A 19,623-nucleotide genomic window follows, 5' to 3' on the forward strand; every position below is an offset into this window, starting at 1 on the left:
TCAAGCTATCCTGGAGTGGTGAAACCCTGAAACCGGTCCCAGGATGCTTGTTTCCGGTCTAGGGAGGACCTGGCCTGGCAGTTTGGGCTGGACTGTTCCCATTGCGCGCAGAGTCAAGACTGATTTGCATATGGCTGGGTCCAAACTGGAATGGCATGGTGAGCAAAAAACCGATGGATTTCGACCCAGATCTCTGTACTGGGGTGAATGTATGACATTGTTCTGCATTCTGTCCATCAGCTGTTCTTTTTGCACTTGATACTGTTTTGCTGGGGCACGTGGCTTTCCCCTGGTGGGTGCTGGCTGGTTACCATCACTAAGAATGGAGTGGACACACTGTGATGCAAGTGGTAGCCCCTGGCTCCCTCCTTAGCCATGACAACTGTGTCAAAATTTCACAGTGCTGACAGCACTCTTACACCCTCGCAGGGTAGCAGACTAACAATCCTCAGACTTGGAGTCACACTGTAATGACAGCACTGTCACACCCCTCGCAGGGTAGCGGTCTAACACTCCTCAGACTTGGAGCCACACCGTAATGGCAGCACTCTCACACTCCCCCTAACAGGCTAGCAGTCTAACACTCCTCAGGTTTGGAGTCACACCGAATTGGGAGCACTCTCACAGCCCTCACACCCCTCACAGGGTAGAGGTCTAAAGCTCCCGAGACTTGGAGTCACACCGTAATGGCAGCACTCTCACACCCCCCCTAACAGGCTAGCAGTCTAACACTCCTCAGGTTTGGAGTCACAACGAATTGGGAGCACTCTCACAGCCCTCACAGATTAGCAGGAAGGCACTACCCAAATCTCTCAAACTTCTCACAAACCAGCAGCACAGAAAACTAGGCCTCTTGATTGAATGATGTGTGTAAGTGCTGTTGTTGATGGGCAAGTGGGTGAATGCAAGAACGAGGCAATAGGTGGATGCATACATGCATGAGTGACTTAATGTATTTTAATGGATGAGTGTCTTTGTGAATGGAAGTATGAGTTATAGGCCTAACCTATTGGCATTGTCAGTGATTCATTGATTTTCCATTGAAGAAAACAGTCATTCTCATTTTCACACTGCAGACACTGCCAGGTTAGCCGTCCATACTCCCAGATACACCTCCCATTTCAGTGGCACACACTGCTATGGCAGTGCAGAGACTCCCAGCTCACTCCGCTCACACTGACACCCGAGATTAAGACACTCAACACTATTGGGTCGGGTACTGTGAACCAGAGCCGAGAGGAGACCCCATGCCAACCATGGCACTTTCAGCCAGTCCTGACTTTCTAGCTTACTGTGGTGTGCATTCTGGGACTTGTAGTTTTACTTTTACCATTCAATCCCAGGGTACAGTCCAGTTAAAAGCCAAGACTGTAAAAAGGTGTCACACATGACATGGTGTCACTAATCAGATCTGGTGCAGGCCTCGTGACGATGGCGCTCACAGCAAACATTGAGACACTCCCGGCGCACAGGCAGACGCTCCTTGATCTGCAGCACCTGCTCACACCTCATGACGCCTCAGTCTTCTGTTAAATTATTGTTTTTTCTAGTACCAAGATGCCCTCTTGGGTGAACATTAATTACGTTTTATAACTGTTGTCCATTCCCTTTCACTCACAGCACAGACCTCGACACTCCCAACACAGATTCAAGGAACCTTGGCTCATCTGCAGACAGACACCTCACCTCGAGCGCAGATTCGTTTATTCCCAGCTCAGATGCAGACCGCCCCTGCTCTGCTGCAAACAGTGTCCGGTGAGAGACCGACACCAGCTCTGCTGCACTCGATCTCAGCTCATCCACTGACACTCCCCTCTGAGCTGCAGACAAACATGTTCGGGCAGCTGTGTGCATTTGTGTAGCAGCTAGTGAGGTGGGAGGCGTCTACGGAAGGAGAGACAGACACTCCCACTTCACAAACTGGGCGAAACGAAACACAACTTCACCTCTTCCTCTCCGGCAAGAACATGGCTGCAGCGGCTCCTGTCCAGAGCCTGAAGGAGGAGGCCACGTGCTCCATCTGTCTGGAATATTTCACGGACCCCGTGGTTGCGAAGTGTGGACACACTTTCTGTCTGTCCTGTATCACTCGGTGCTGGGAGGGGCTGCAGACAGACTTCCCCTGTCCTCAGTGCAGAGAAATCTCGCAAGACAAATCCCTCCGGCCCAACAGGCACCTGGCGAACATGGTGGAAATCCTTAAACAGCTTCAGGTACCGAGTGCAACACCCGAGGGGGGGAATATGTGCAGAGAACACGAAGAGAAACTGAAAGTGTTCTGTGAAGACGACCTGGAGCCCATCTGTGTGGTCTGCAGCATCTCACGTGACCATAAGACTCACAAGATGCTCCCCATTCGAGAGGCTGCCCAGGAGCACAAGGTATGTGTGCTGCTATAGAGGTGGTGAATAGGGTGACCAACTGACAATGGTGCAAATTCAGAACGGTGATTGTAAAAATTTAGAACAAAACTTAGCCAGTCAGTCAAAGCTTTTATTTCGGTTAAAAACCATTAAAAGACAATTTACAGATCCATAAAATCAGGTTAAAAACTGCATTTTAAAAGAGTTTACATAGGTGATTATCAAAAAGAAAGAGGGGAATAAAAAATACACAACCATATCATAATAACATTCATAAACAAGCATTTACAATGCAACGGTTTCGCCTTTGCAAAAGTTAGAGCTATTGGCATTGTAAATGACTACATTTTTATTTATGTGTTGGTTTTGAAAACCGATAAATAAATGGCATTGTCATTTACATTGCCAATAGCTTAATCTCTCGCAAATGTGAGACCTATTGTACCCTACGGACGAGCTCAGCAGACAGCAATTACTTGCAGACGGGTTCTATAACACAACAGTGACACTGCTAAATCCAGCGCTTCACAATAGAAACAGAAATGATACATGAGAAGATTACGAGTGAACAAATTACAAAAGCAAACGTTAAGTTACATGAGGCAAAAGTGACAATTGTGAGCAAACAAAATACACGAGGTAGCAAAAGGTGCATTACAGGAGTAATATACGAACTCGAAACTGACAAAGAGTAACGGGCAGAGGGTGTCATATTGGATGAAGCAGGCACTTCAAGTGAGGGTCAGCGGGCACTTTGCCAGGCAGGGGTTGGGAGCAGCGGGCAGAGGGGTTGAAGAGAGCACTTCAAGCAAGGGGCAACCTGCACTTCTCCAGACAGGGGCCGAGAGCAGTGAGCAGTTGGGTTGCAGGGGGGTGAAGAGGGCACATCAAGGGATGGGCACTCTGCACTTCACCAGACAGGGGCAGGTAGACTCCAACATAGGATGTCAGAGTTGGTGCAGAATACACTTTAAGTGAGAGACAGCCCACACTTCACTGGATGAGGGCAGAGAGATGGTGCACTACACCCGTGCCCCGGGGTGATGCCCAAGGATGACGGAAAATACGTTCTTGAAAGTGCTGACGCCACGGGAGTTGTGAAAGCGTGTGCTTAAAAGCTAATTATGGACCTGTGTGTCTATGGACGATAGTGCATTTATAATTTCAAAACGCGCGACGTGCGTGTTTCACTGCCAAGGTTTATGTGGGGGAAACAATGTCTCTAACATGTACCAGGAATTGTAGTTTACAAGTGCGGAGGGTCTTTTAATATCACAACACGTCATTAAATCTACATTTTCTGGGTTTGGTATGAATGACATATTGTGTGCCTGCCCCCGCCCCGAACGTTGACCCATTTGAATATTGCTAGGTTTTTTTGTTTCAAATATTTTATTGGCATTTAAAAGTAATGTGCATAAAACATTCAAGTGTTACAGAACCCTTGCGATGCATACAAATAAATATACCATGATACATTAGTATGGAAGGCGTACATGCAGTAGTGAGCGTGAAAATCAGCAAACACACTTAGGCTCATATTATTAGTTTGAAGTTATTTTTTTCCGTTTGGCTTTGGTAAGCTGCTGTTCTTTATAAACTGTACATTTATTTATGATGCGTGCGTCCATTGTGCCAGTGGGCGTATTGGGGTAGGAAAGACACAGGTACAATCAGCCCTGGCAGGCTTTTTGGTAGTCACGAGTCCGGCACTTATAGAAACGCGGAGAAGTGGAAAGAAGGGGTAGGTTTCGAGATTATTGGATGGGAAAAGGTACTCGAGACATTGAGAATGCTAGAGAAAATGGGCAACAGAAAGAAAGCCAGCAAACAAAGGAATTAAAACTGAAAATGAGGGTACAATTAGGAGAACGCTCGGAAGAGAGAAAGGAAGTATGACAGGAGGCAGAAAAACAAACAAGGAAAGAAACAGTCATGGGTAGAAAGAGAGAGAAGCAAGGAAGGGAAAGCAATGTGTAAGAAAAGCGGAAAGGTAAAAATAGAAGTTTTTAGGTAAAGGCAGTTTTGTGGATCAGTGTTTGGTAGCTATATAGGACACGTGTTTGAAATTTAAAAAATATGTAATTTGTTGTAGACAAATAAAACAGCTAGCCTCGTGTGAAGCTGGCGTGCGGGGGGCTCGTGCCTTCCTTTTAACCGAGAGTCCATGCAACGAATTTGTTTCTGCTGGTCTGTTGTGGGGGTCTTGCGCCTTCCCTGTCCGTGAGGGTCTCAGCCTCAGGCTGGTGCGTGGGGTTTCTGCAGGGACAAGTGTCGAGGGTCTCAGGCGGGAGTCACTGGGAATTGCTTTTTGTGGGTCTTTTGCGTTGAAAGGCCCGTGTGCCGTGTTTTTCATCTGTGTTGCATTGGGGGTTCAGTGGGGTATTGTTGCAGGGGTCTACTGCATTTTTTTGGTGGGGGCTAGGGAGTCTGTTATTGGGTGCGGAGTGAGTTCTCTCGCTTCAGAGGCCCGGTACCCCCTTTGCGGGGTCTGACAGTGTTCTAGGGGGGGGGCTTTGCAGCTGGGGTGCGGGGACCCGGCAATGAAAGGCCCCGTCAGGGTTGTTTGCAGGGAATACTGGCATATGCACGATTCGTTCCGAACAGAAAGCTGCGGCGCCCCGTCCTCCCCCGACACCCCCACCTCCACCCCCTCCAGTCCGAGCTCCTCCTGCTTAACTTTACCTCCTCTCTAGCCGGGCAGAGGAGGTGCCTACAGAGGCCCCCGGACCCCGTCATGTTCCCCTATATCCGCCATGTGCACCTCAAGTCTGACAGAGTTTGCACGGAAGGGTACACGTGTTCTACATGTGCAAACGCACGCCAATATGTGAGCACACTTGACAGAAAGCGAGGGGGCATTACTTTGCAAAGGATGGGGGGGAATAAAACAGTCCGGGGAAAACATACGCTGTAGTGTTATAGACGGAGCGAAAACAATGTCGGCCAGTACATTGAGGGAAGAAATGTGGTGGGTAGCTGACCCGGGGATCCTTGGTGGCTGGTAGAATGGGCAAACGGAGTAGCCTTTTAGAAAAACTAGAATGCATGTCGGCAGCTAGAGGGTGAATGACCCCGCTGCATGTTAGCACTGTTGACTAGTGCGAGTTACAATGGAATCGTTGGCCAGTAGTGCAAGAAAAAGAGGTGCCCAGTGAAAGGGGTGAAATTAAGTGATGGATAGTCCAGGAGAGAAACAAGCTAGTGCTGGGTGCAGGATAACGAGGCCCAGGAAATGCACTGGAAGGGGTTATGGGTAGGGACCCGAGCTGCCGACTTTGGAACGGGGGATCCGGATTTGAGTCTCGGCGTCGACTCAACACCCTGTGATTCTGAACGAATCACTTAATCTCCCCGTGCTTACAGAAAATGAATGTGTCCTTGTGTGATGGAACTGGCGCTCATGTAAAGCGCTTCGATACCTTCGGGTCAAGTTGCGCTATATAAAAAACAGCATTGTTCACTAGTGGAAAGAAGAATCGGTGGTCTGTGCTAATAGAGAAAATGTGTTTTCCGCGAACAGGAGGTAAATAGAGTATTATAAAATGAAAGGAGCAGAAAGCAGACCCAGCCAGTAGTAAGCATCTCATTCAGGTTACGCGTTTGTCTAGCAGACAATCCAAATAATCTTCCCCACTTGAATGAGCAAAATGCATTGCTTGATTAAAAAAATAAAAGTGAACGGTAGGAGTCCCAAGTATGGCAAATTGAGACACACGAACTGAGGAAACTCCGGCATCTGTGAACACGAGGTGCGGACACAAACCTTCATTTTACCCAGTGCTAAGGTCTTTTTCTCAATAAAACAGAAATCCGCTGTCAAGTTCCGCACCGTCTGCGGTGATCCCCCGAAGCACTGACCAAGACTCGTGCTCCTGGACAGGCCGGTGAAAGCGCCTTTGGAGCGTCTGCGACAGGCCGAGGGCTCCGCTCTTTCCCCGGCTGAGGGCAGGACCGAGAGAGGGAGCCGCCAGGCCAGTTCAGCTGGTTCCGGAACCTCTCACTAAGAGCCCCTTGTGCCCCCGGCCATCCCGGGACTTGCAATCACCCAGGGAGCCTGGGGAAAACCAGGGCCGGCCATCCTTTCAGTTCTTTCACCTCCCTTCTGTTAAATGTTTATAAACATCGGCGCTCTTCCGTCTTTGCCCAAGAGCACACAGTGCAGGCGTGTTTTGGTCCAGCCGAGAGTGGCCGATAATAATCTGCGGCAAAGGACGGAAGAGGGAGGCGAAATAAACTTCTCAGCGGACCGGGGCATTTCTTGAAAGGCCTAATTGCTGCAGTGAACAGGAAGTTTAAAATGATTACATTGCGGCAGAAGCAACGAGAAGTCGACGGGCCCCGGCGCCATCTTCGGCAGAATGACCAAAACAAACCTCTGAAGAAAAAAAAAAAAACAACCGCCCACCGCCGCATGACGTGGGCAAAAGCCTAAAATTCTCGGGAACGCCCACGAATCTGCTCCGGCATCGACGGACAGATCTCTGTTCCAATGGCTAGCCTCCATTTATGGAGCTAGCCAATGGAACAGAGGGGCGGGACAACAAACACATACTGTAGACATAAGATTTCGCCTGCGCGAAAAGCTGCGCAGTGCGCAGCTTTTGACAGGCAAAACCTAAAAAGGGTGGCTAAGGCTCCAAGTAGAGTTCCAGAGGGAAGATGTCACCACCTTGAACGAGAAGCGGGCCTTAACTAGTGATGGTTTTTTTAGGCTTCCTTTTAGAGTTGCACACCTGGTAAACCACACAGATAAAAGGAACCTTGATGTTACGAACACAGCCAGGGTTGAAGTGTCAGTTCTTAAGACCCTCAGCACTTTCCTGTAATCTCTATGTCCCCTGGACCTGCAGAACTGGACTAACCACTTGACCCTCGCACCTCGGTACGAGGGGCAAAAGAGCAGAACGTGCTGATCTGTCTCCTCTGCAACCCCGCACCCAGGGCAAGTACTCACTGATTGTAGGTTCCCAGTCCATTTGTGCGTTAAGGCCCTAAGAGGCAATGAGCCATGCCGAAATTGAATATACAATTTCTTAGCCAATGGGGGCTGGATAACATCCCAAAATTCCTCAAAACTAGGAAGTGCTTTAAGATTGAAGAGGTTCTCGGTCAGCCTACCCAAGGAAGAATTGGCAAGAGCATTGGCAAGGCGATGTTGGTTTAGGGCCATACCCAGGGATTTTTTTGAAATCTGGGGGCAGGCTACTTCGGGGGTCGACCACAGATCTCCCATTCCGAGTGCTAAAGAAAGATGTTTAATGGGCCTCAGCCATGGGATCTTTCCCGGACCGCTTCTCGCCAGGAGATCGCGCAGGTCCTCTCTGTAGCTCTCTAGCTCCACAGTGGACCAAAGGCGTCTCCAATAAAGAAGTGGGCGAATCAATACAATTTCCTGGATGGGAACCAGGCCTAGGTCAAGTCTTAGAGGGATTAGGGGAGTGCTCCTGGGGAGTTGTAATATGCGTCTAATGAAGCTGTTCTCTGTAAGGGAAAGCGGGGAAGTACTGGCATGCCCCTAGAGATCAGCTCCATATATCGCACCCCCTCGCGCCTGCACTTTATATATCTCTACAGGGGGGCCACCAGTTTCTGGGGCGTTCCGTTAAAAACTTTCAGGATGCCACCCGACGATTGAGTCAGTTTCAGGTTGGCCCTAGCAACGTGTGAGGTCCAGTCCATTTTGTCATTAAGGGTAACCCCCAAGTAGTCAATTGTGGACACTCGGTCCAGGGGTAGTCCATCCATATGAGGAAGGGGACAGTTTGCTTTTTTGACGTTATACGCCATAAATTTGGTTTTGGAGACGTTAATCTCCAAGTCCCTCAGCCAGCAGAAGACACAAAATGCCTCCAATGTTCGCTGGACACCCCCAAATGATTTGGACAATAAGAGGGTGTCATCAGCGAACATTAACGCCGGTACTTTCCGCCCGGCTAATATGGGGGAGTCCAAATTCCTAGCCCCATCTAGATGTGCGATCAACGCATTAAGGTACAGGGAAAAAAGCATGGGGGCTAAAACGCACCCCTGTCTTACACCTTTGTTAACTGGAAACGGGGCCAACAGCTCCCCACCTTTTCCATACCTGACCCTGGCATAGTTGCCCTCGTGCAGGCGCCTCAAAAGGTCGCACAGATATGCTGGGGCACCCATATCCAGAAGCAAGGCCCACAATTTGTCTCTGTTGACCAGGTCAAAAGCAGACCTAAGGTCAACAAAGACCAGATACAAGCTTCCCGCCCCTAGCACGACAGTCCTCCAATATATAAGTTGGAGCCTGAACAGTTGATCAATCGTAGAGACCCCTGCCCGAAATCCGGCCTGTAGGGAGGTTAGGATGTGATCGTCATCCATCCAATTCTGCAACCTAGACAGTAGGACTCGAGCAAAGAGCTATTGTAGTACGTCGATCAAACTGATGGGCCGGTAGTTTGCAGGGTCCAAGGGGGAGGCCTACTTATATATGGGAATAATTTCCGCACCCAGCCAGGTGGGAGGAATATCCAGGCCCTCCATATTTGCATTGAACAGGACGCAGATGTAAGGCGCCCAAACCCTTTGTGCCGACTGATATAGGTCGACCGGAATTCTGTCCAGGCCTGGAGCTTTTCCTGCCGCCAGGCTTTTAAGCGTGGCGTTGACTTCCAACAATGTACAGGGTTGGTGGGCATGAGCCGTGCCCCTCGAGGGCTCGTTTGCCAAAGGACTTAGTGGTTCCTCTGCAGGGGCTACATGATCTAAGGCGTAGAGGGGCTTAAAATGGGCGAGCCATATGTCCTCACTAAGATTGGGGAGTATGGCTGACTTCTCTGCCACCGTGCCCCCCGAACCAAATTCCAAAAGGACCGGGCAATAAGCGCCCTACTAACCTTGTCCCATCTGTCCGCCTCCCATTCAGATTTTGCCTCTATCACAAGATTTTTATATTTTTGTCTTGCCATTCTAATCCGTCTGGGTGACCCAGTTTTTACCTCTTTTACCAGGGTAGTTTTCGCTGCCCTACAGTTTTTATTAAACCAATGGTGGTCAGGCTTCTGATTCCCTGCCCTACCTGGCTTAGTGGTAAAGAAGTAGGCTCCCAGCGGGGTGAATAGCTCAGTATGAGTGCACTCGAGGGCCTGGATATTTGATTGATCTGGGTTGGGCCCCGCCAGCTCGCAGGCCACTAATAGGGCCCCGGCTACGTGGTTATAGATTTCCGCTAGCTTATCCTGGTCCAGAGCCACCTTCGCCCAACGAATTTGTCTACCTCCCGCTATTTGTAGATAGTTCTTATTGAGTATGGGTTCCTGGGCAGCCTGTGGTTTAAATGCCCCGAGTTGGGGGACCAGTTCCAGCTTTAACAAATTATGGTCACTCTCAACCCGTGGCCTAACCTTAAATGATTTAACTTTTGCCCAGAATTCCACATTAACCAAGATATAATCTATTGTGGTGCATCTATCTTGTCTATTAAAAGTGTGGGCACCCGGTATGTCAGGTAACAATCTGCCATTGCACGCCCTCAGGGAGTTGGAAACAACCAAATTATTGATTGCGAGAGCCAGAGGTGATAACCGCTTGGCTGGGTACATCTGACATTCAGGTATTGACCATGACTCGTCCTCCTCGGCAGTAACCGAGGGGATCCCCCAGAGTGGCTCAAAATGGCAGTTCAAGTCGTCACCTAACACCATATTATAGGAGGGCGGAAAGGATGAGAGCAATGCCTCCAGGGCTTCTATGGTTTCTAAACCTAGCTTGAGTGGAAGCGGGCGTAGGTAGATATTGATCACAGCCAGGACCAAGGCTTCCCTGAAGGTAAGAAGAATACAGAGGATGTCAGGGCTCAGTGTGTCAACTACATTGACCGAGCACCCTAGATGTACCGCCACCCAGATGCACAGTCCCCCAGATGGTCTTCCCCTCGGTCCCTGCACTGCCGATGTGTGGTAGGATGCAAATCCTACCCTAAGGGGGGGAATCAGGAGCCAGGTCTCCTGAAATAGGCATCGATCGTAGTCGTCTATCAAGGCGGTCCACTCCGGAATCGACAGTTTAGCCCCCAAACCTGCAACATTCCATGACCCAATTAATGAGTGACTATTGGGTCCCTGTGCGGCGGAGGATTCTTCGTGCACCTCATGGGGTGGGGAGGAGCCCCCCGGTTCCCAGCCCCCCCGGACGCACTTGGTGTTGAAGGGGATGATGGGGGTAGGAGACCTGCTGCTGTTGGCATCTGGTTTAGAACCTCTGGCCCTGTCTCACCTTTAGAGCCTCCCTCGGTCGGCCTCTCCTGGGAGTAACTGACCTTAATATTAATGTCTCCCAGCAGGGTGAGTCAATCAATGTAGCTCAGGGCCCTGTATCTATTCCCCACTGGAAGATTGAACTCCCGATCGAGCCCGCCAAAAGGAGGGAGAAGCTGCACCCTAGCCTGTGGATAGAAATACCCCAAGTGGTGTGTGTGAATCTTACTCGTGTTGTTCAACCCGCCATTACCTAGAATATGTTTTACCACCTCTGTGTCCCGGAAGTTGATAATTACACAGTCACCTTCTATATCCTTGCGTCTTGTGCCCAGCCAACTGACTCTACGTACAAAGAGGATTTCCCCCAGTCCAGATCCCACTAAGGGTCTATGTCGATTTAATCAAAATATGATTTTATTTTTTAGCTCGGGGTAAGATTCACTAGCACTTGTTTCCAGGGGTGGAACTCCCGTAAGCACCACCACATAAGGCATGGCCTCCGGCGGTAGGTGTGGTCGGGGTGCGCGTTTGGTGGAGCTCTCGGCCTGTCGTGGCTGTGTGGTATTGGGGCTAGATATACCATTGGCACGGGGCTGGTTCACAGGTGCTACCGGGGGTTGTAGCAGGACACTGGTGGGTGGAACAGTTGCTTTAGTTACCTCAGTAGAGCAAGGGGCACCTACGGATTTAGTCAGTGCCTTGGTAGACTGCTGCACAACTATCTGAGCCATAACATGTGGTGGATTAGATGTTTGTTTACCACCCTCCAAACCCGTCCCCGACGAGGCACCAGTGGTGGTGACTAGAGTATCTCCCCTGGCATGGTTCCCCTGCGAGCTGTCTAGCTGGGGCTTCCCTGAGGATTTGTTAGTAATAAGGGAGAGAATTCTATCTAGTCTTGATGCTAGAGATTTAACCTTGGAGCTAATGACTTGTTCTATATGAGCCTGAAGATCAGTCATCAAGTGTGTAACCCAATGGGGTGGTGCAGAAGGGGGGCAGGGGGGAGAGCAGGATCTGACTGCACACTAGTGGAAAAATGTGTTTTCTTCTTGACACATTTCCTCATGACTTTTAATTTTTTCCGTTTACGGCTAGGCTTGGGGTCACTTATTTCTAACAGGTTTGGGGCCAGTGGGGAAGGTGGCGTGGAGACGATTGCCTCAGGAGCAATCTGTGCGCACGGTAACTCAAAAAAGGAAGGCATCTGATAAACAGTTGACTCAAAAGGGTTGGCGATGGGCAGGGAGACGTCACTTTCTAATTGGGGGAGGGTTATTGCCGGGGTTAAGGACAACCGCTTTTCCGTGTCTTCAATTGCCGTTGCTACTGCTCCTATGGTTTTTGGAGCATTAGGTCAATTGCTGTGAGGGTTGGTAATGGCTGGGTTTTGGCAGCCTGTAACTTGGTTCTGGGCAGAATAATGGAGGGCTTAGTCAGATGTCGCAGTCACCGCTATACCCTTAAATAGGATGGGAGAGTGTATGGCACTATTACCTTAAGAAAACCCCCTTTCAACCCAGAGCCTTGACTATGGTTTCAAACTAAGCTTGACTGCTTGAGAAAAAAGGCCCGGTATATACACAAGGCCAATAGTAAAACTAAATAGTGAATTTAACTATTTCCATATGAAAATACCCACAGTAATAATAGTCTCAAGTCTCACAGTTTTAAGGGATGGTAACAGAGGGGTGGCCCAGCCCAGCCGTGTCTAGCCACGGACTGCCACAGACTGTCCCGCCCTTTGCCCGGGCTTAGCCCGGCGCCGCCAGCGCGCGCCCCGCGTGGCGGTCAAAGGGGCTAGGGAAGTAGTGGCGGGGGGGATGGGTCAATTGGCCTCAGGTGTCCAGGCGCACAGGTGAGCGCGGGGCTGATGGGACTCGTAGTCCGAAGTTCCTGGTAGCAGGGGGGGAGGCAGGAAAGCGGGGAGCAAGCTGGTGATCTCCCTCCGTGCAGCCCTCAAACACAGTTCGCCTCGCACACCCCGCAGACAGTTCCTTTAGGATGAAAGTCCCTCGGCGTGCTCCTCCTACGATGCGGCACCCGCGATAGCGGGTGCGGTGAGCAGCTAAATGCAGAGTCAACTAGCCTCAGGTGTCCAGGCGCACAGGTGAGCGCGGGGCTGATGGGACACGTAGTCCGAAGTTCCTGGTAGCAGGGGTGAGGCCAGAAAGCGGGGAGCAAGCTGGTGATCTCCCTCCGTGCAGCCCTCAAACATAGTCCGCCTCGCACACCCCGCAGACAGTTACTTTATGATGAAAGTCCCTCGGCGTGCTCCTCCTACGATGCAAAACTTAGCAACAAAAGGTCAGTTTTACAGACACATCAGCGCCATTGTGAGATTTGAAGCGTCCCACATGGGATGTTGCTTAAATGGGACCTGCAGTGCTGGACTAGAGTGCAGTCCTCCGAGTGGCCAGCTTTATGTGTCAGATCGCTTCAGGTATTCCATGCCTGTTGAGCTGGTGATGACTTGCATAGGGGCCGGTACAGTACTGAGTGATGGATAAGACCCATAGCGGACAGGTCTTGTGTGAGGGTAAGAGCTTGAAGCAGGAAAAAGGTGTCATTAATCAGCCTGCGTGAGCTATAGGTGGCCGCACACTGCTGAGCGTTATGGTATTATTGTGGGTTGGAACGGTTAGATAGGAGTTGACATTGCTATATCATACCCTGGCTAGCCATATATCAGCCCTGCTTATTTTACCTGTATATGGGAAATAGCATACTGCTTGGGCGGTTTCATTTCTGTGAGCTGTATACTGCAGATTCATTGATGCATAGAAGTGTGCTACAGACTAGAAACTGTATACGTTGTTGAGGCATTATTGTAGGTCAGGAGGAGGCACTACACAGAAAATTTTCTGTTGAATGGAAGCAAAATGCCAACATGCAGTTTTATTGCTAAAACTATACAGCGCATAAATACTAATGTGTGGAAATGTGGTTTCGGCAAATTTGTATCATTTGAACATCACCAATTAAAGTGTCTTGATTGTTTCGATCCTGTTTCCAGCACACTTCTGAATGACAAACAAGTGGTCCATTTGTGGTTTCGCAACTGCTGATATGTTTTGAAACATTTGCACATTTCATTTGTAGATATTTAGAAGTTGTGTTTGACAAACAAAATAAAGCTTACATACAGCCTTTGTTTTTGCACCCCTGGATCATTTGTGAAAAGATGGTGCATTCTACAATGCCTTTGTCATTCTGTATTCAATTGCATTGACTTCAAAAGCATAGTAAATGATGACTTTACCTTTCACCATAACCCAACAGTCTTTGATGGGGCTCTTCAATGATTTCCTCACTATCACCTACAGGGCCTCTCTCACATGTTTCATTTGTTTTAAAGCGCCTCTCATACCAGTGTAGGGTGTCAGACCACTTTACATTGCACATTCATACAGAGACAATGAATCATACATGTGTAAATCATTGTATTTAAAATATTACATAATGCAATGGAGACTACAAGGTGTAGGATGCACATCACCCATACTGGTAGGCATTATGTAAAAGTGCTTCGTCTGAAGAAGCCCAAACTCAGGATCCAGAACATAACACAGTAGTTAGCGTTGACTTTAATGATAAGAACTTATTTGTACCCAAACACACCCTTTTTAGCAACATCAGGATAATGAAACACAGGATAAAACATAACTTTGTAACCTGTACCATGCAGCTTACATGCAACTCTTTGATGGCAGTTCATAGCTCACTGTGCTAGATTACATATGTAATTTATGAACTGCACAGTAACAAAATAATCTCAGCGACAAAAGCACTATCCCACTAAGCTCTGCACATAAAATACTGTTCTTTGATGTGCATTGTATTGTACACATTCTTTGCAGCAGCCATATTAACCCTCTGTGCTACCTTAGATGATTAAAAACTGCCATTAAACAAAACTCCCATCTCTCTCCAGTGGGCACATTAGTCACCAGAGTTATTGTGACAATTTTATTGTTGCCTGAAAATGCTGGATATACAAGGAACTTTGCAGTGCCAGCCCCCAGAAACAAAACTGCCTTCCCCAATTTACCAGCCTCCCAGGGAAACACCCAATACCGGATATGGCCAGTCCAGGTTTGCTACCATCCTCAATGGTGCCCCTCATCTTCACATAGAACCTCTCTCATGTGTATATAATTTCTTTTATAGTGCTATCCAAAGTATGTTCGGCAGGGTGTTGGCGTGCTTTCCATCACACACACATTATATAGAGACATTGGCTCATAAATGTGTAGCTTGGGCGGGGCCACAGGGGCAATTTTAGTGGAAGGGACTCGAGTCACGTCGGTGTTGTTGTCTGCAACTGAAGATTATGTTGTCTTGCCTACCTTTCCCTGCAGAAGGGCTTCAGGGAGCTGTGCCCACATGCATTTCTCATGGCCTCGGGGCAAGTGGAAGGCTGATTGCACTTCTTCCCGGTGGCATGGGAGCAGCGCCACCCAGCGGCACAACAGCAGCACAACAGCAGCACATCTCTTGTGGTACCACAGCACCGTACAAGGAATTACTTTCTGCTTTTTGGCAGGAAGAAGGAGCATTGGAAGCCTGAGTTCCGCGCTTGCTGCCTGATGCAATGTGTCAGTTTGGGATGGCGGGTTGAGTAATCTGGGGGTGTGGCATCCATTCAGTCTTTCATCCATCATTCAGTCTTTCATCATTCATTCTATCCTTCCGTCTATGTGCCAATCCATATCCAAATCTATTCAACCATTTCCAAACCTATCCATCAGCTATCCTTCCATCCATCATTTCACTCATCCATCCCTCCACTCATCCATCCATCATCCATTCATCCTTTTACCCCATCCATCCATCCTTTCATTCATCCATCCACACTTCCACCCATCCATCCATTCACTCATCCAATTAACCATTTACCCTTTTAACCCATCCAGCCATCCTTTCACTTACTCATCCATCCATTCGGCCAATCCCTCATCCGTCCATTCATTCATTCGCCATTTCACTCATCCAACTATCCTTTCTTTCAGCTCTTCACTTTCCCTTTCACTCATCTATGCATTCTTTCAATCATCCATCCTTATATCCTTCTTTTCACTCATCCATATGCCCATCCATCCTGTCAAACATCCATCCATACTTTCACTTATCTATCCATCCTCCCTTTCTCTTTCCATCCCCGTTTCACTTAGTCATCCCTTTACTCTTCCATCCACCCATCCACTCATGAATCCATCCGTTGACCCTTTCACTCATCCATCCTTTCACTCCTCCATCATTTCTCTCATCCATCCATCCTTTCACTCATCCATCCATCCTTTTGCCCGTCTGCCTTCCCTTTCACTCACTCATCTATCCTTACATCCACCCTTTCACTCCTCCATCTATCCATTCACCCTTTCACTTATCAATTCAGTAATCCATTCCACCCATACATCTATTTCTTTACCCTCTCTTTCATCCATCCATTGTTTCTCTCGTTATCCATCCATTCACACTTTAACTCATCCATTCCTCCTTTCACTAATCCATACAGCCATTCACCCATTCACTTTACTGGCCCACCTGTTCACATTAATTATGAGCTGAGCCTTTGTCTGCAGAGTTGCAGACAGAAGACGCCCATCAAGAACTCTACCCTGCTGTAGTTCCTCATACAAGGGGTGGGGGAAGGGTTTACTAAGCCCCTTCAAATAGGCAATATGAAACTTGGAAGTCATGAGTCATGCATGATGCACAGTGCCAGGACCTGAGGTTACTGTGATATGGTGTTGTTTCCAGGGCTTTAAGTGGGTTGAAAATACTTGGGGGTCTTTCCAAAGGGCGTGTCCAATGTATTTAACAGCATGGCTTAAAAAACATAAGGTAAAAATCTGTGCTTGGCATAGTGTGCTGCCCGACTGGTATTCTGCTACTTCTGTTATTGCATCCATATATATAATACATTGCACCTACAAGCCAGGACTATTGGCTTTGTCAATGGTTCTTTGTTGTATTAAATAAAAAAGCAGAAACTATGGTTTCCTTGTATATAGTATTGAAAATGCTACAGTTCTAAAATGATGAGACTGTGAAATAACTAGAGAAGAGCCAAAAACCTACCTGCTGCTGACGCTGTAACGCTGCAATAGCGAGGAGCATTTCCTTGGGGTCGCGGGTCACCTGGTGAGAAGCCGCCACCGCCGAGAGTCATCTGCATACAATCTACACGCGCCGCCGCTCCGGGACTTCAATTCCCGGCAGCCTACGCGGCGGCGCGCTTTCCACCGACGCCAGGGCGCCAGGAGGCGCACAAAAGCGCCGGAGACACCGGCGGAGCGGGGGAGAAGCCAAAAACCTACCTGCTGCTGACGCTGTAACGCTGCAATAGCGAGGAGCATTTCCTTGGGGTCGCGGGTCACCTGGTGAGAAGCCGCCACCGCCGAGAGTCATCTGCATACAATCTACACGCGCCGCCGCTCCGGGACTTCAATTCCCGGCAGCCTACGCGGCGGCGCGCTTTCCACCGACGCCAGGGCGCCAGGAGGCGCACAAAAGCGCCGGAGACACCCGCTTCGCGGGACGCGAGCGGGACGCCCGGACGAAGCCCGGACAAAGGGCGGGCCGTCTGAGGCCGTCCGAGGTTGGCCACGGTTGGGTTGGGCCTGGGACACTGCCTCTAATTACATCTTCTCCAACGCATAAGGCAGACCAGGCTTACTAAGTGCCAGGTAATCATTAACCCCACTATTCGTAGTACTTGTTTTTGTCTCAAGAGGATTTCTGTTGCCAAATGCCTGCAAAAAAGCAACCCACACCTTCTAATACAATGGAGAACTATCTTGTACAAGTTGTGGCAAAAATCAATACTGATAGAAGGACCTCACTGGGTCTGGAATCACCTCTACAATCACCACTGGTAGTTATTGAGAACGAGGATTCATTCACCTTGTTAAATAATAGCCTCCACGGCGGGGCACATGCCTCCCTCCAGGATTCAAATTGTATTCAGCCTAGCGGCATTGTTGCTAATATAGAAGAAAATAGTGACACAGATGCACTAACTGTGCTTTCCGTAAACAGCGAGTCTGCTATTTCTACCGCTCCCCCCATCCCCGCACCTAGGGTTTCAGGGGGTAAAAGGAAAGCCATACAAAAGAGAGGAGGCTTAAGGTCATCTAAAAACAAAGTTGCGTCGCCACCTAGGAAATCTATCGATGATGACGAAGAGGACTTGACTGGGGAAACTTATGTGACTCTTTCCGACGATTTATTGCAAAAACTTTGTTGTCTGATGGATACAAAAATTAAAGGGATGGTAAAACCCCTGATCAGTAAAATCGACAAATTAACTGCTGAGGTAAGCAAATTGGAGAGTCTATTGGGAAAAACTTTGGGGGAGGTGAGAAAACTACCAGAAGTCATCTCAACATGTGTCCAGCCTCTGATGAGTGAAATTCAATCTAACCACTCTAATGGTCCGACTTCTGTTGTTACACAAAATCCCCCGTTGCCCTTACTGGCAAACTCATCTGATAGGCCTCCCGGAGATGTTTCATCTGCCTTACCTTATGGGGAATCAAATACCACGAAAGGAGCATCGGAGCTCGTCGTTGAAGCCTCACCATTAGTTCTTGTCCTTGCTAATGTACCCAAATTAGCCCCCGGTGATGCTGAGTCGACTGCGTCATTACTCAATAAATCGTTATCATGGCTAACTAATAACATGGCCATAACACCCTGGGGCAAGGAGCAACTAGCGGAAGAACTGGTGAATGCACGAAGGGTCGAGTGGATTGGTAACAGGGCAAAAAAATTCAAGGGGGATTGCGTTGTACTTAACTTCTCTGACCCCGAGGTCCTGCCAAATATTTTACCAAATCTCCACCCGCCCCAGAAAAGATTTACCCCTATTGTTCCTCTGACTTTAGATTTCTTTTATCCTAGGAAAGGTAGCAGTGGCGGCTGGTGACATTTGAAAGTGGGAGGGCGCAACATTTGTGGCAAGTGAGCATAGTGAGCGAGGCCGAACAATGTAAGGAGGGTTGGGGCACCTTTACTTCCTTTTCTGTATCCAGGGCGGACATTTGGTAGCATGTACCTGCCTGCATCAGACAGGATCCTGATATATTCTACCAATGTCCGCGCTGGATAGATAAGTAAGTAAAGGTGACAGGTCATGAAACTCAAAGGCGCCTTCAGGTCTGACCAACAAGCCCCGGTTTTGGTGCGATCTCATCTCCCAGCAGGGAGCAGCACTGGAGGCCAGCAATGCTTGAGGCCTTCATGGACTAGCGATACTTTGATGTGTGTAGTGTAGTTCACACTTTGGCACAGGGTCATGCTGTGCAGACAGTCAAGCCCGACAAATCCATCCTGCCACAGAGGGATTATCGCGATTAAAGTGGTGGTAATTAGTTGTGTGTGCAAACATTTTAGCCCAAATCCAAGGCAAGATTTTTCTTACATTGCATAACACTGAAAGCAAGAAAAATCTTGTGGTGGATTTCGTCTAAAATAATGTTTGCACACACGAGTGTTTTGGTATGCAGTATTTAATTTAGCTCCCGAGATAGACACTACTGCAAAAGAGGCTCGAAATGACTTATTTTAGAACAAGTTACAAAGGAAAGAATATACGCGGTAAATACTAAAAAGTAGTAACGGACGGTAACAAAGCAAAGTTGCATTTGTTTTCCTTTTACTAACTAATTGGACGTGCATGCACACATAAGTACAGTACAGCTTTGGCGTTCACAGTTAAACTTCCCTAAAAATAAAATATAGGTCATCTCATTAATTTGTTTCCTTATTCAAAGTCCCGACCCTTAGAACACACTCCCAGCCGGGGGAACACCAACAATTTCGGTTCCCAAAACACACAATACCACGTCGACAAGGTCAGAAAAAGTAGGCCCAAAACACCCCTTCCTCTTCTTCAATTTCATGTGAGTACTGCCTTGCAAACAAAACTGCAGCTACCCAGCTAACCGAAGCCCAAAAATAAATGTGCAGACTAGTCTAGTGCAAAAAAACGGTAAACCGCTTTGCCGCTCCATGAATCC

General features: G+C 48.5%; 1 pseudogene across 1 annotated transcript in view; it reads left to right on the top strand.

Annotated features, from left to right (window-relative positions):
* Positions 1 to 1,962: 1,962 nt before the first annotated feature.
* Positions 1,963 to 19,623, top strand: part of LOC147717659 (E3 ubiquitin-protein ligase TRIM39-like) — a 327,519-nt pseudogene continuing 309,858 nt past the window's right edge. The window contains exon 1 of the transcript XR_015296084.1: positions 1,963 to 2,381. The product of XR_015296084.1 is annotated as an E3 ubiquitin-protein ligase TRIM39-like (transcript). The remainder of the gene's footprint in view (positions 2,382 to 19,623) is intronic.

This window comes from Lissotriton vulgaris, chromosome 5 (assembly GCF_964263255.1).
Source record: "Lissotriton vulgaris chromosome 5, aLisVul1.2, whole genome shotgun sequence".
NCBI lineage: Eukaryota > Metazoa > Chordata > Amphibia > Caudata > Salamandridae > Lissotriton > Lissotriton vulgaris.